The 14,616-nt window shown below is 35.6% G+C and overlaps 1 protein-coding gene across 2 annotated transcripts in view; it reads left to right on the forward strand.

Annotated features, from left to right (window-relative positions):
- The window catches only part of METTL25 (methyltransferase like 25), a 161,125-nt gene that overhangs the window by 130,850 nt on the left and 15,659 nt on the right, over positions 1-14,616 (forward strand). The window lies entirely within an intron of this gene.

The raw sequence follows: 14,616 nt of genomic DNA on the forward strand, positions 1-14,616 counted from the left end.
GTGTAAAGCTCTGTTTAGTAAAGTGAACTCCAACTGTTTCAATACCAAGGAAACTTTGTAGTAACTTCCCTATGCCTTAAAACATTGTCAGAAAGTATATTTATCAGTTAATACTTTCCATTTTTAATAGAGACATTTGTGTGATTCAAGCTAATCAACATGAGATAACTTGTATGACCCACTGAGATGATAATATGTCAGCAAAAGAACAAAGAAATATAATATTTTGGCAGGACTACAGCTTTATACACATGAATCCCCATTGCAATGTTTGTAGACTCTCCTCTCATAAAAACTGCTCTTTGAGAACTCATTTACAGTTGAGCTAAAGAATGTGATGTATTGGCAGGAGCATCAATCCTGACAGCTACATTCTGAGTGAGCTAAAGCAAGACTCTTAATATCTCAGAGCCTCATTTGTAAAGTGGGTTTCATTTAATTTTCATTTTAGAAACATTTATTGAATGCTTATCATGTGTCAGACGTTAGGCTAGGCACTGGCAGCACGGAGACAAACAAGATATGTCCCTTTTCTCAAAGAGCTCACAGTCTAGTAAGAAAGACAACAAAATTACTAATTACCATAATTAGTACTGTAATTATTGTATAGGGCTGAGAGTGTCAGGACATGAGATCCTTTATGGCACCTTCAAATTGATAAGACTTCAAGGGAAGATAGGCTCAGTAATATTAGTACCATAGTTTAGATTCATATGAGTTAAATTATTGTCTGTCCTTGTGTAGGTCACTTTAGTATTCAGTATGCCTCAGGTTTCTCATCTGTAAAAAGAATATAAGAATAAAATTTACTTATAAAGTTGTTATGAGCATTAAAAGATTAAATATGTTATTGAACTCCCACAAAATGTCTCCAGGCAATCTGTTAATAAAGCAAAACTGAATTTATTAAAACTGTCTGTAGTAATAGGGGATTCTGCCTTGAGGGTCTCTGAAGGTAAAGTCAGGAGAGGATATTTACAGCATTTTGAAGGTGGCTCTTTTCACGTGGAGACCAGACTGCAATTTGGAAAAGTTCATGACAAGTTTTATGATTGGTATCTAATAGCAAGGCAAGGGTCTTGAAGCAAGTTCTGATAAGTAAACTGTTGCTTGATAAGTGAGCTCTTTGCCAAGGTGAGCAGATTGTCTGAGATAAATTAATATATGAGAATTTCCTGAAACAATGAAGTTATTTATTGGTTTACAGCCTTATCTTTCCTGGGCAAAGATTTCCTTTACCAAACAAATAAATCATGTTGACACAGGTGGTCTCAGTTCTTAGACCCCATAGCTCTGTCATATTAATGCACATGGTTGTAGTTCTCAATGTAAAGCAATTAATTCCTGGTACATAAACATATGTAAAGCAAATAGTATAGGATAGTAGACTCAAACCTAGATATGTCAGTACTTCCATTAAATGTACATTAAATGCTTCAATTATAAAACAAAGATGACTAATTGGAAAAATAGAGCCCAATAAGTTGCTGGTTAGAAAAAACATCTAAAACAGGGGTATAAAAAATTCAAAAGTAATAGGAAGGAAAAGGCATATTTGCAATTACTCATCAAAAGGAAGGATATTTATCAATATCAAAGTAGATTTTTAGTTAATCTCAGGCAAAAATATTCTGGAAGATAAAGGGTAACCTTCATAATGAAAAGAATTTCAATTTGCCAGGAAAATGTAAGTTTGTATTTAGTTAATACCATAATTACAAAATATATAAGGCAAAAATTAACTACAGGGAGAAACAAGTCTACAATCATGCTGGGAATATTTTCATGTTTCCCTCTATCTTATGGAAAAAGCAAACAAAACCAAAAAGATACAAGATTTGAACAATGAAAGAAGTAAAATTGAGCTAATGGATAAACAGTTTATTATAAACTGTTCCCAACTACTATATAATTTTTTCAAGTACGTATGAAAATTTTACAAAAGTTGACCATATGCTGGGATTTGAAGTAAATTTTAATAAATTTCAAAAAAATTGAAACTATATTATATGTAGTTTCTGACCACAATGCATTTAAGCTTAAAAAATTGTTTTAGGGGTGCCTGGGTGGCTCAGTTCAGCATCTGACTCTTGATCTCAGCTTAGGTCTTGATCTCAGGGTTGTGAGTTTAAGCCTCATGTTGGACTCCATGCTGGACATGGGGTGTATATATATATATATATATTTGTTATGTATTATATAATTTTATTATATACTTATAAAATTTATTATATACTTAAATATATATGTAAATAAAAATTTAAAAATTGTTTTAAATATAAGTAGAAAATCCCCATATTCTTTAAACTAAGAATTATACCTCTAAATAACTTCTGAGTCAAAGAAGAACTCACAGTGGAAATTAGAGAGTATTTGAGTAATAATGAAAATAATTGAATTATAATGATAACACTGCCCATCAAAACTTACGGGATGAGCTAAACCATGATATAAGAAAACATTAGCTTTCAACACATATTAGAAAAGGAAGAGACTAAAAATCAAAAGATTAGTAGTTTCTGGAAGAAAAACACGGAGAGATGATTAACACCTCCAAAAGTTGGTTCTTCAATAATTAATAAAATTTATACATCTCTGGTAAGTCTAATCATTTAAAAAATAAAACGTTCAAATAATCAATATCAGGTATATAAAAGGGAACATGCCTGTAAATATGCCAATAAATTTCTGACAACAAAATTGAACATTTGTATGAAATGGAAAAATTTCTCAAAGAAACACAATATGCCAAAACAGCCTCAAGAAGGAAAATAAAATATTAATAATCATACAACTATTAAATTGAATCTGCAATTAATCTTTTATTAATTTCCTACATCTCGATAAAAGTATTTTTTGGATGTGGCATAGAATTTAGTCAACCACTGTTAGTTTGCAACAGTGTGACTAAGACTATCGTAGACACTATACGTTGGGCAAGAAGATTTATAGAACTAGACTATGGCAGTTCCTAATTTTTAGGAGTTTATAATCTATGCATTGAAACACATATGAGAGGCATATGGAAGAGTTAAGATTTAGATAATGACTTTGGGGAAGAAAGAAAAGAAAGTATCTACAGAAGCACACAATCCTTTACTATGAATTAACTTTGTCTTAGTCTGTTTACTTCTGTTCCACTCTCCTCTTTAATTATAGGTTCCTTTAGTTTGTTTTAAGTATGGTCAGTAGAATGGCTTATTTTCAGGGAAGAGAACTGTTTAAGAAATAATCTGCCATGTGAAAGATGTGCTCTGGTAACCTGTGACCAGAAGGAACTGGAAGTCTCCAAACCTCCCCAGGTTTGTACTTGGCCAGTGATGCTACTGGCTACATGTATGGGGATTTATTAGTTGATGTATTTATCTCAATGGATCGCCTCATTAAGTTTGCAGATGTTCTGTCAATGGAAGTCCTTTAAAAACAAATTATACTGTTTTTATTAGAGTTTTCCAATGCACAATCCAGAATAAGAGAGTTAACACATTTCAGCACAGAACAAAGTAGCATGTATTTAAATCTCAGGGGAGGAAAAGCCTTTAACTTGTTCTCAGACAGTTATGATTGAACACGTTGAATTTGAGAAAAATGGAGAAAGTATGCACCAAATTCACCATTTGGTCAGCATGGGATTTGGTGTGCATCAGCTAATCATGTTGAACTAATGCTCCACTTAGCTCAACTCTCAGGAAAGAATCCAGTCTTCTAATAACTGCTACAACTCCTTTAAGAAAAAGTCTCAAGGATGGTTTTCCATCAGGCAAAGCACACTCAAGTAATGTGTTTCAAGGGAAAGATAAAACAATTCCAGATACCATTTGATTATAACAACAGACATCTCTGGTGTTCTGGTGACTTCAGAATATTTCTGATCTTAGTAGACAGTATAGCTGCAGGTAAACCTCTGCAAATAAAGGCATGAGGAACAGACTTCAAATCACAAAGAAAAAATTAAATACTCTATTTCTACTTAAGCTAACTCAAAAGGACAGAACTAAGAATAAAAATGAAGGCAAAGAAGTGTTTACTTTTAATGTATAGAATAATGAATATCTTTCTATGTATGTACAAACAGTACCTTTAAAGGGTCCAAAATTACATTCACATTACCTGCTTATGCTAGGTTCCAGAAACCATCCCTAAAGCACAGGTTGTACTGTACTGAAGAATAATATTTAGAAGTTTTGAGGGTCAACATCTAGAGGATAAAACTGAAAGCTATTGAAAGGTAAATTATTTTTTTGGTTAACTTTTCTCTCATTAATAGAAAATACTGTTGTTTATCTTTAAAATAAATAGATTTGAAATTCTTTTAAAATATGCTTCATATTTTAGATCTTTAGTACAGTTGTAGTATCAATGTTTGTTAATGAGATTATTGGTAATGTGTTTTCATTCTAATAAATTGGTTGCAGATGTTTAGAGAAGAAAGGATTTCGTTAAAATTGCTGCCATAAATAGCATAGTTCCTACCTTTAAGATTAATGAAACCATAGTAAATTCAACCTAGATCTTCTTACCATTCTTTTATTATGAAAAGTAAAACTAAGTCTCAGAGTTGTGTTTAGTTAGGTAAATAAAAGTGTTAATTACAGAGCCTCTGAGGGTCATAGGTCATAGTAGCCCAGTGGAGTTACATTATATACACATTTATGTACTGATTTTTAGATTCTAACCTCTCCCCAAGATGCAAATGCATAAGAAGGATAGGATATCTGTTTGTTGGCCAAATCAGAAGTGCCATCTTTGAAAGACAGGAAATAGAAGACCAAACAAATATCTATAACTTTTCAAAGAGCAGAGGATATGTGTTTCTCATCAAGTAAGACTTAGAAAATCCAACTGAACTTTATTGAACATCTGTGAACTAACTGCTGGGTGCTTTCACACTTACTTCAATCTTCAAAACAACAAACAACAAAAAAATAGGATGCATTAGGGATATAGATGCTTAGTAATAGTGACAGTAGTATATACCCAAGGAGCAAGCAGTAATCCTTAATAATTCACCCATTCCTCATTCACTGTAGGAATTTAATATTATCCTAAAAGCATAATGGTTTGAATGCTCAATATCTGCTTAAAGACTACCCTTTTGTTCTTTTCTTTCATCTACCTCTGTGGTCTCCAAATTTTAGTGGGCCAAGGAATTAAGGTATAGTACTATATTCAAAACTACACAAATAAAGCAAAAAAGAAAAAGAAAAAAAAAGAAAAAGGAAAAAAATGTTGGTGTGTTTTCCATAGAAATGTGTTCTCATAGGAAACCCATTAAAAGAGATCTTTCAGCTCACTGTTCACAGGTTTAAAAAAAAATTCAATAATAAGAATCCCATTAACATTCTAAATAATGTATTCATTTTTACTACTTTGGGTACTGTATGTCATACTTAGTTTTTACGGTCTCATAAGTATAATCAGAACTTTGTGTTAAAAGTTGTGTCCTGAGGACACTTTTGAAAGAATTGAACACTAATAATAGTGGTTAACTATAAATTAGGAAGATCAATGAAAACTAAGAAGCTTCTTGACCAAGACATTAACTTTAATTTTAATTTTAAAATAAATCTTAATTACTAAAACCTAAAGACAGTTGCTGATTATTAAATACCAAATAGTTTGACATTTTACATATCATATATAAAAGGGTCACAAAGAGAATCAGAGAAGGGGTTTTTGTTTGGTTGTTTTTTGTTTATTTTAATATGTCTTTTTTTTTTGTCAAGTTATTTAACATACAGTGTAGTCTTGGCTTCAGGAGTAGATTTCTATGATTCATCACTACATACAACACCCAGTGCTCCTCCCAACAAGTGCCCTCCTCAATGCCCATCACCCATTTTCCCACCCCCATCAACCCTCAGTTTGTTCTCTGTATTTAAGAGTCTCTTACAGTTTGCCTCCCTGTTTGTATGTTATTTTTCCTTCCCTTCCCCTATGATCTTCTGTTAAGTTTCTCAAATTCCACATATGAGTGAGATACATGATATATGATCATATATATATGATACATGTCTTTATCTGACTGACTTATTTCACTTAGTATAATACCCTCCAGTCCATCCACATTTTTGCAAATGGCAAGATTTCATTCATTTTCATCACTGAGTAGTATTCCATTGTGTATATATACGATATCTTCTTTATCTGTTCATCAGTCAATGGACATTTGGGCTCTTTCCATAATTTGGCTATAATTGATAGTGCTGCCATTAACATTGGGGTGCCTGTGCCCCTTCGAATTAGCACTGCTGTATCCTTGGGTAAATTCCTAGCAGTGCTATTGCTGGGTTGTAGGGTAATTCTATTTTTAATTTTCTGAGGAACCTCTACACTGTTTTCCAGAGTGGCTGTGCCAGTTTGCATTGCAACAGGGATTCCCTTTCTCCACATCCTCACCAACATCTGTTGTTGCCTGAGTTGTTCATTTTTGCCACTATGACTGATATGAGGTGGTATCTCAATGTAGTTTTGATATGTATTTCCCTGATGATGAGTGATGTTGAGCATCTTTTCATGTTTCTGTTGGCCATCTGGATGTCTTCTTTGGAAAAGTATCTATTCATGTCTTGTGCCTATTTCTTCACTGTATCATTTGTTTTTGGGGTGTTGAGTTTGGTAACTTCTCTATAGGTTTTTGATACGAACCCTTTATCCAGTATGTCATTTGCAAATATCTTTTCCCATTCCATCTTTTAGTTTTGTTGATTGTTTCCTTTGCTGTGCAGAAGCTTTTTATCTTGATGAGGTCCCAATAGTTCATTTTTGCTTTTGTTTCCCTTGCCTTTGGAGACATGTCAAGTAAGAAGTTTCTGAGGCCAAGGTCAGAGAGGTTGCTGCCTGTTTTCTCCTGTGGGATTTTGATCATTTCCTGTCTCACATTTCAGTCTTTCATTCATTTTGAATTTATTTTTGTGTATAGCGTAAGAAAGTTGTCTCTTTTTATTCTTCTGCATGTTGCTGTCCAGTTCTCTCAGCACCATTTGCTACAGACTGTCCTTTTTCCATTGGATACTCTTTCCTGCTTTGTTGAAGATTAATTGGCCATACATTTGTGGGTCCATTTATGGCTTCTCTATTCTATTCCATTGGTCATTGTGTCTGTTTTTGTGCCAATACAATACTGTCTTGATGATCACAGCTTTGTTATACAGGCTACAGTCCAGGATTGTGATGCCTCCAGCTTTGGTTTTCTTTTTCAACATTACTTTGGCTATTCGGGGTCTTTTCTGGTTCCATACGAATTTTTAGGATTGTTTGTTCTAGCTCTGTGAAGAGTGCTGGTGCTATTTTGATTGGGATTGCATTAAATGTGTAGAATGCTTTGGGTAGTATCAACATTTTAATAGTATTTGTTTTTCCAACCTGAGAGCATGGAGTGTTTTTCCATTTTTTTGTGTCCTCAATTTCTTTCATAAGATTCTCTAATTTTCAGCATACAGATCTCTTACCTCTTTGGTTGGGTTTATTCCTAGGTATTTTATGGTTCTTGGTGCAATTGTTAATGGGATAGATTCCTTGATATGTCTTTCTGTTGCTTCATTAGTGGTGTATAGAAATGCAACCAATTTCTGTACATTGATTTTGTATCTTGCAACTTTGCTGAATTCATGGATCAGTTCTAGCAGTTTTTTGGTGGAATCTTTTGGGTTTTTCCATGTAGAATATCATGTCATCTGCAAAGAGTGAAAGTTTGACCTCTTTGCCAATTTGGATGCCTTTCATTTTGTTTTGTTGTCTGATTGCTGAGGCTAGGACTTCCAATACTATGTTAAACAACAGTGGTGAGAGTGAACATTCCTGTCATGTTCCCGATCTCAGAGGGAAAGCTCTCAGTTTTTCCCCATTGAGTATGATATTAGCTGTGGACCTTTCATGTATGGCTTTTATGATGTTAAGGTATGTTCCTTCTATCCCAACTTTCTTGAGAGTTTTTATTAAGAAAGGGTGCTGTATTTTGTCAAGTGCTTTTTATGCATCTATTGACAGGATCATATGCTTCTTATCCTTTCTTGCCTTAATGTGATGTATCATGTTGATTGATTTGCAAACATTGAACCAGCCCTACAGCCCAGGAATGAATCCCACTTGACATGGTGAATAATTCTTTTAACATACTGTTAAATTCGATTTGCTAGTATCTTGTTGAGAATTTTTGCATCTGTGTTCATCAGGGATATTGGCCTGTAATTCTCCATTTTAGTGGGGTCTTTGTCTGGTTTGGGAATCACGGTAATGCTGGCTTCATAGAATGAGTCTGTAAGCTTTCCTTCTGTTTCTATTTTGAGAAGTCTGGGTAGGGGGTTGTTAATTTTGTTTATTCTTTCAAAAAAACAGCTCTTAGATTCATTGATCTGTTATGCTGTTTGTTTGTTTGTTTTGTTTGTTTGTTTGTTTGGATTCTATATTGTTTATTTCTGCTCTAATCTTTATTTTTTCTCTTCTGCTGACTTTGGGGTTTCTTTGCTGCTGCCTTTCTTCTTCCTTTAGATATGAGGTTATGTTTTGGGACCTTTCTTGCTTCTTGAGATAGGCCTGAATTACAATGTATTTTCCTCTTAGGACTACCTTTGCTGAATCCCATAGGGTTTGGACTGTCATGTTTTAATTTTCATTTGCTTCCATAATTTTTTTAATTTCTTCTTATATTTCCTAGTTGACCCATTCATTCTTTAGTAGGATGTTCTTTAACCTCCATGCATTTGTGGGCTTTCCAATTTTTTTCTTCTGATTGATTTCAAGTTTCATAGAGTTGTGATCTGAAAATATGCATGGTATGATCTCATTCCTTTTACATTTGTTGAGGATTGTTTTGTGACCCAGTATGTGATCTATTTTGGAGAATGTTCCATGTGCATGCAAGAAGAATATGTATTCTGCTGCTTTTGGATGAAAATTTCTGAATATACTGTTAAGTCCATCTGGTCCAATGTGTCATTCAGAGACGTTTCCTTATTGATTTTCTACCTAGATGATCTGTCCATAGTTGTAAGTGGAGTATTAAAGCCCCCTAAAATCACAGTATTATTATCTATACATTTATTTGTTTGTGATTAATTGATTTATATATTTGGGTGTTTCACATTGGAGTCATAAACATTTATAATTTTTTGCTCTTCTTGATGGATAGACCCCATAATTATGATATAATGCCCTTCTCCATCTCTTGTTAAAACCTTTAGTTTAAAATCTAGTTTGTCTGATATAAGTATGGTATTCCAGCTTTCTTTTGGTTTCCAGAAGCTTGATAGATGGTTCTCCATTCCCTCACTTTCAATCTGAAAGGGTTCTCAGGTCTAAAAGGAATCTCTTGTAAACAGCATATAGATGGATCTTGGGTTTTTTATCCATTCTGATACCCTATGTCTATTGATTGGGCCATTTAATCCATTTATATTCAGAGTGATTATTGAAAGATATGGATTTAGTGTCATTGTGTTATCTGTAGGTTTCGTGCCTATGGTGGTGACTCTGGTCCTTTGTAGTCTTTGCTGCCCTCTACTCACAGAGTCCCCCTTAGAATCTCCTGCAGGACTGGTTTAGTGGTCATGAACTCCTTTAGTTTTTGTTTGGGAAAGCCTTTATCTCTCCTTCTATTCTTAATGACAGCCTTGCTGGATAAAGGATTCTTGGCTGCATATTTTTCCTATTCAGCACATTGAATATTTCCTGTCTCTCCCTTCTGTCCTGCCAAGTTTCAGTGGACAGATCTCCTACCACCCTTCTGAGTCTACTCTTGTAGGTTAAGGCCCATTTGTCCCTAGCTGCTTTCAGAATTCTCTATCTTTGTATTTTGCCACTTTTACTATGATATATCATGGTGTTGACCTGTTTTTGTTGATTTTGAAGGGAGTTCTCTGTGCCTCTTGGACTTGGATTCCTGTTTCCTTCCCCAGATTAGGGAAGTTCTCAGCTCTAATTTGTTCAAATAAACCTTCTGCAGCTTTCTCCCTCTTCTTCTTTTTTCTGGAACTCCTGTGATAACCAATATTATTTCATTTCATTGAATCACTTAGACCCTTGTGGTCTAGTAATTTCCTTTCCCTCTTTGTTTCAGCTTCATCATTTTCCATAATTTTATCATGTATTTCACCTAGTCTCTCCTCTGCTTCTTTCATCCTCGCTGTCACTGCATCTAGTTTATTTTGCATCTCATTTATAGCATTTCTTAATTCATCATGACTGTTTGCTAGGTCTTTGATCTCTACAGCAATATATTCTCTGCGTCTTCTATGCTTTTTTCAATCCCAGCTATTAGTCTTATGACTGTTATTCTAAATTCTTGTTCAGATATATTGTTTATATCTGTTTTGAGCAATTCTCTGGCTGTCATTTCTTCCTGGAATTTCTTTTGAGGAGAATTCTTCTATTTCATCATTTTGGCTAGGTTTCTGTCTTTGATGTGTTTTAATAGCTTGTTATGTGTCCTGGACCTGCAAAAAACTACTATATTAAAAAGGGGTCATACACTGTCTAGGGCCTGGCACTTCAGGAAGTGATTTTGGAGTGTGTTGTGTGCACTCTGTTCTTACATATTTGGCTGCTCTATCCACTGGTCAGTCTTCTACAAAGCTCCTCCTTACTTGTGGTGGTGAATTATTTATACCTTCCACCAGGTATACTTTCATTTGTTCATTGAAGTAACCCCAGAAGAAAGGAAAGGGCAGGGGACCTGATCCCAAAGAAAGAGGAAAATGAAAGGGGTGAAAAAAAGACCAAGCAAAGAATCAAAGAAACTATAAGGCTTAGTCCAGAGAGACAGAAAGGAAAACAAAGAAGAAAATATAGAAAAGGTATAAAAAGAATTGAGTAAAAATGCCTGATTAAACAGAGAACGAAAGGAAATTAATATATATATAAATGTATATATTAATACATATATACATAATAAGAATTGGCCAAAAATCAAATCAGAAACTTTTTTCCAAAGGGAAAAAAAAGAAGAGGGTAGAAAGAAAAAGAAAAGAGAAGGAAAGAAAAGAGAAGAGAGAGGAAGAAAAAAAAGACCAACAGACTAATATACAAAACCACAGGACAGTTGTCTGTTGGTGCCTGGGACCTGTGGCTGTGCTGGTCTGGAGGAGAGGCCCTCTGGTTCTTATAGTGTCAGTCCTGCTCTAGTAGATAAGCAGTTGTCAGGCATGGAGGGGCAGGGTTTGGTGTAAGTAGGTCCCACCTCCACTGGGGGCTGCTATCTTGTTTGCGGACTCTCCACCATGTTGGTGATGGGGAGATATATGGGGACATCTCAGTCTCTTCTCCCTGGACCAAGTGTCTCAGACTATGCTGTTCAGGCAGCCTTTACAGAGTAGCACAAGCAGTCAGCTTGCCTTGCTCCACAGTCTCCCATGCCTCCTAGCCACTGAGCTATAATTCAAAACCTGACATCTTAAAGGATCCTGAACCACATGGACCCAGTTCTGGGGTAGCACCACTCTACCCTGCTGATATGGCTGGCACCTGTAGGGTCTTTTATCCTTGGGAAGCAATATACCCTTTACCCACAGTACTCAAGGAAGGGGACTGTTCTTTTCCAGTGCGCCCCTGAGATCACCATGAGCCCCAGGGCTAGCTCCCCTCCCCACCAGGTGTGTGCCTACCGCCACCCCCAGTTTGGAGAAAATCACACTTTTTTGAAAACTCTGATCTTTAGTGGGCACCTGGGTGGCTCAGTTGGTTAAGTGTTTGACTTCAGCTCAAGTCATGATCTCACATTTTATGAGTTCAAACCCTACATTGGGCTGTCAGTGCAGAGCCTGCTTCAGATCCTCTGTCCCCTTCTCTCTTTTCCCCTCCCCCACTCGTTCTTTCTCTGTCTCTCTCTCTTTCTCTCTCCAAAATAAATAAGCATTTAAAAAATGAAAGAAAGGAAAGGAAAGAAAAAAAACAGAAGAGAAAAGAAAAAGGAAAAGACAAGACTCCGATCTTCCACTGCTAACGCTGTTTACAAAGTAGAGACTGGCACTCTCCATATTTCTCATTCCCCAGTCCATGGTCCAGAGAGGTTTTTCTCTGACCTTGACAAAATACCACAATCTACAGCTTTTCTTTCTCTCCCTTTTGTCTCTCTACAGAAGGGGATCCCTCCCCTCTGTGCCCACGATATTTTACCTCTCCCAGTTTGCATACATGTACCTCTGTCCCACCAAGCTGTCTCCATCCGCCTGTGGAGATTTTTCTGTCACTCCACAAATGGATTTCCTGAGTTTGGAACACCCAGTATTCTGATCTCAATACAGCTGTGTTTGAGGGACGAGGGAAATCCCAGTCCCCGTACTTCTCCGCCATCTTGATTCCTCAGTCTAATGTTTCTTTTTTTTATTTTGGAGACAGAGCAACAGAGGAAGGATAGACAGAGAAGAGAGAAAGAATCACAAGCAGGCTCCGCACTATCAGTGCAGAGCCAGATGCAGAGCTCAAACTTACAAACCATGAGATCATGACCTGAGCCTAAATCAAGAGTTGGACGCTCAACTGACTGAGTCACCCAGAGAAGGGGTTTTATAAAGACATCTTTTATAAATAACTTTGAAAATTCCAAAGCAAAATTTCAAAAGTAGTCAACCATACAGATGTCTACACATCATAATATTAAGGCATAACATTCCAAAAGCTGGTGAGCACAGAACAATGCATAAGACTTCAACATAAGAGGTACATGATGTATTTCTTAGTTACCAATACTTCTGTTTCTGGACACTGGAGGGATAAAAATTGGAGTCCACTCCAATGGCATACTTCCTTGTCCAAGGATTAGTTTCCAGTTACAGATAATATATGGGAAGCAAAGATTAAGCAGGAAATGTCCCACGTCACTTATTTTTCTCAAGTAAACTGAGTTTAGAGCTTACTACTCAAAAATACAATCCACGGACCAACGGCATCAACATCACCTGGCAGCTTGTTAAAATGCAGGACCTCAGTCCCTATCCCAAACCTACTCAATTAGAATGGGTATTTTAAGGAGATTCCCAAGTGTTTCACATTTGAGAAGTCAGTCTTAAAATGGTTCTTCTGGGATGGTTTTATGCCCAAGAATATGGAAGACCCTGCCAGGCTTTGTTAGTGTCTGCTGCATTCCATTCCCAGGTTGGGGAGCATGCAAATCCTAAGGGTATGCAACAGCTTCGCCCTAAATGGACCAACATCTTGGCTTATGCTCAAGAAGTCTGTATCTAAGAAGGTTAGATCCCCCCTTCTTCAGTCACTGCCAAGGAATAAATGCAAGGGAAACCAGAATCTCACAAACCCCCTCTACCTTCAGCTGACATTCTTTATTTAACAGGCATTACTCCAAGAGGACTTGTTAATAAATTTTGGGTTTGAATGGTGGGTGTTTTTTCCAACCATTTCTCACAATTGACTATGGCAATATTTTTTAATTATAATGTAAAGGATTTAATGTGGAAGTAAATTTTAATAATGTGAAAATGTTCTGTATTATCTAGATATCTCCCAGAAAACTCTAACTTCTAAAAAATATATATAGCAATTATGAACAACTTTTCAAAAGGCCTTCGTATCTTTTGGTGGACTTTCTACACCATATGCTGTGCTTCTCCTGTTTATCTCTGACTATGGTATCTTTCCACCCATGAGATCTTTTCATATTAATAAAGATAGCAAACCACCTGGCATTGGAATTTGCACAGAATTTATGAAGAAAGTCAAGATACAGTAAATCTATCGAGGCAAACAAGTCAGGTTCTTGGGCTGAAGTTCAAATCTCCTTAACATACAAGCTGTCATTTTTACAAATCCATGAAAAATGAGTGAGGAATTTGGCCCTTGAATAATTTGGTCATGCCATGTAAAGCTCTTTACATTTTCTTTTTTTGTTAAAAAAAAAGTGAAGAAATACATTTAAATTACTTATATTCCCACTAGCAAGTAGTTATTTTCGGTTGGTCCAAATGCATGCATTGTTTGTATTTGCCTTAACAGTCAACATAGCCTTCTGTATTTTGCCTCTTTTACTTAATATTATATAGGAAACATTTTCCCATGACTCTACACTGCCTTCAAATGAGCATTTTAATGACTTCATAAAAGTCCATCCTAATGAGATATATTCTGTTTGCCCATTATTTTATTGTTAGACCTTTAGGTTGTTTCTAACTTCTTGAATAGTCTCAGCCTATATATTTTTACATAAACTACAAGGAAATGTAGGCAATCTACTAATGACTTGACAGAAATCAATTGAGATAACAAGTCTTCTATATAAATGTGCCAATAAACTTAATTCAAACATACGCTCCAAAAATGCCCAAATGGCCAGTCACAAAATGTAAAAATAAATGCAGAGAACTTTTTTATATACTCCATATGATTATAAAAAATAACCTATAATTTAATCTTTGTTGCAAACTTTTTCTATGCCCCCAAAAAACAATTCTAATCTAGTAAATGCTAACAGCATATAGTTTAACTGAAAGTATGACTAGACACAGAAGGCCAACTTAAACAGATGTCATAATCAAAAAAATATTTACCCCACTTACATGTATTAGTTAATAGATGTCAAAATGGCCAGCTTGACAGGAAGAGAAGAATGGGGCCACTTCAGTTATAGATTTCATTGAATCTCCCCAGAAGTTCCATTTTTATTAGCCT

This window comes from Prionailurus bengalensis, chromosome B4 (assembly GCF_016509475.1).
Source record: "Prionailurus bengalensis isolate Pbe53 chromosome B4, Fcat_Pben_1.1_paternal_pri, whole genome shotgun sequence".
NCBI lineage: Eukaryota > Metazoa > Chordata > Mammalia > Carnivora > Felidae > Prionailurus > Prionailurus bengalensis.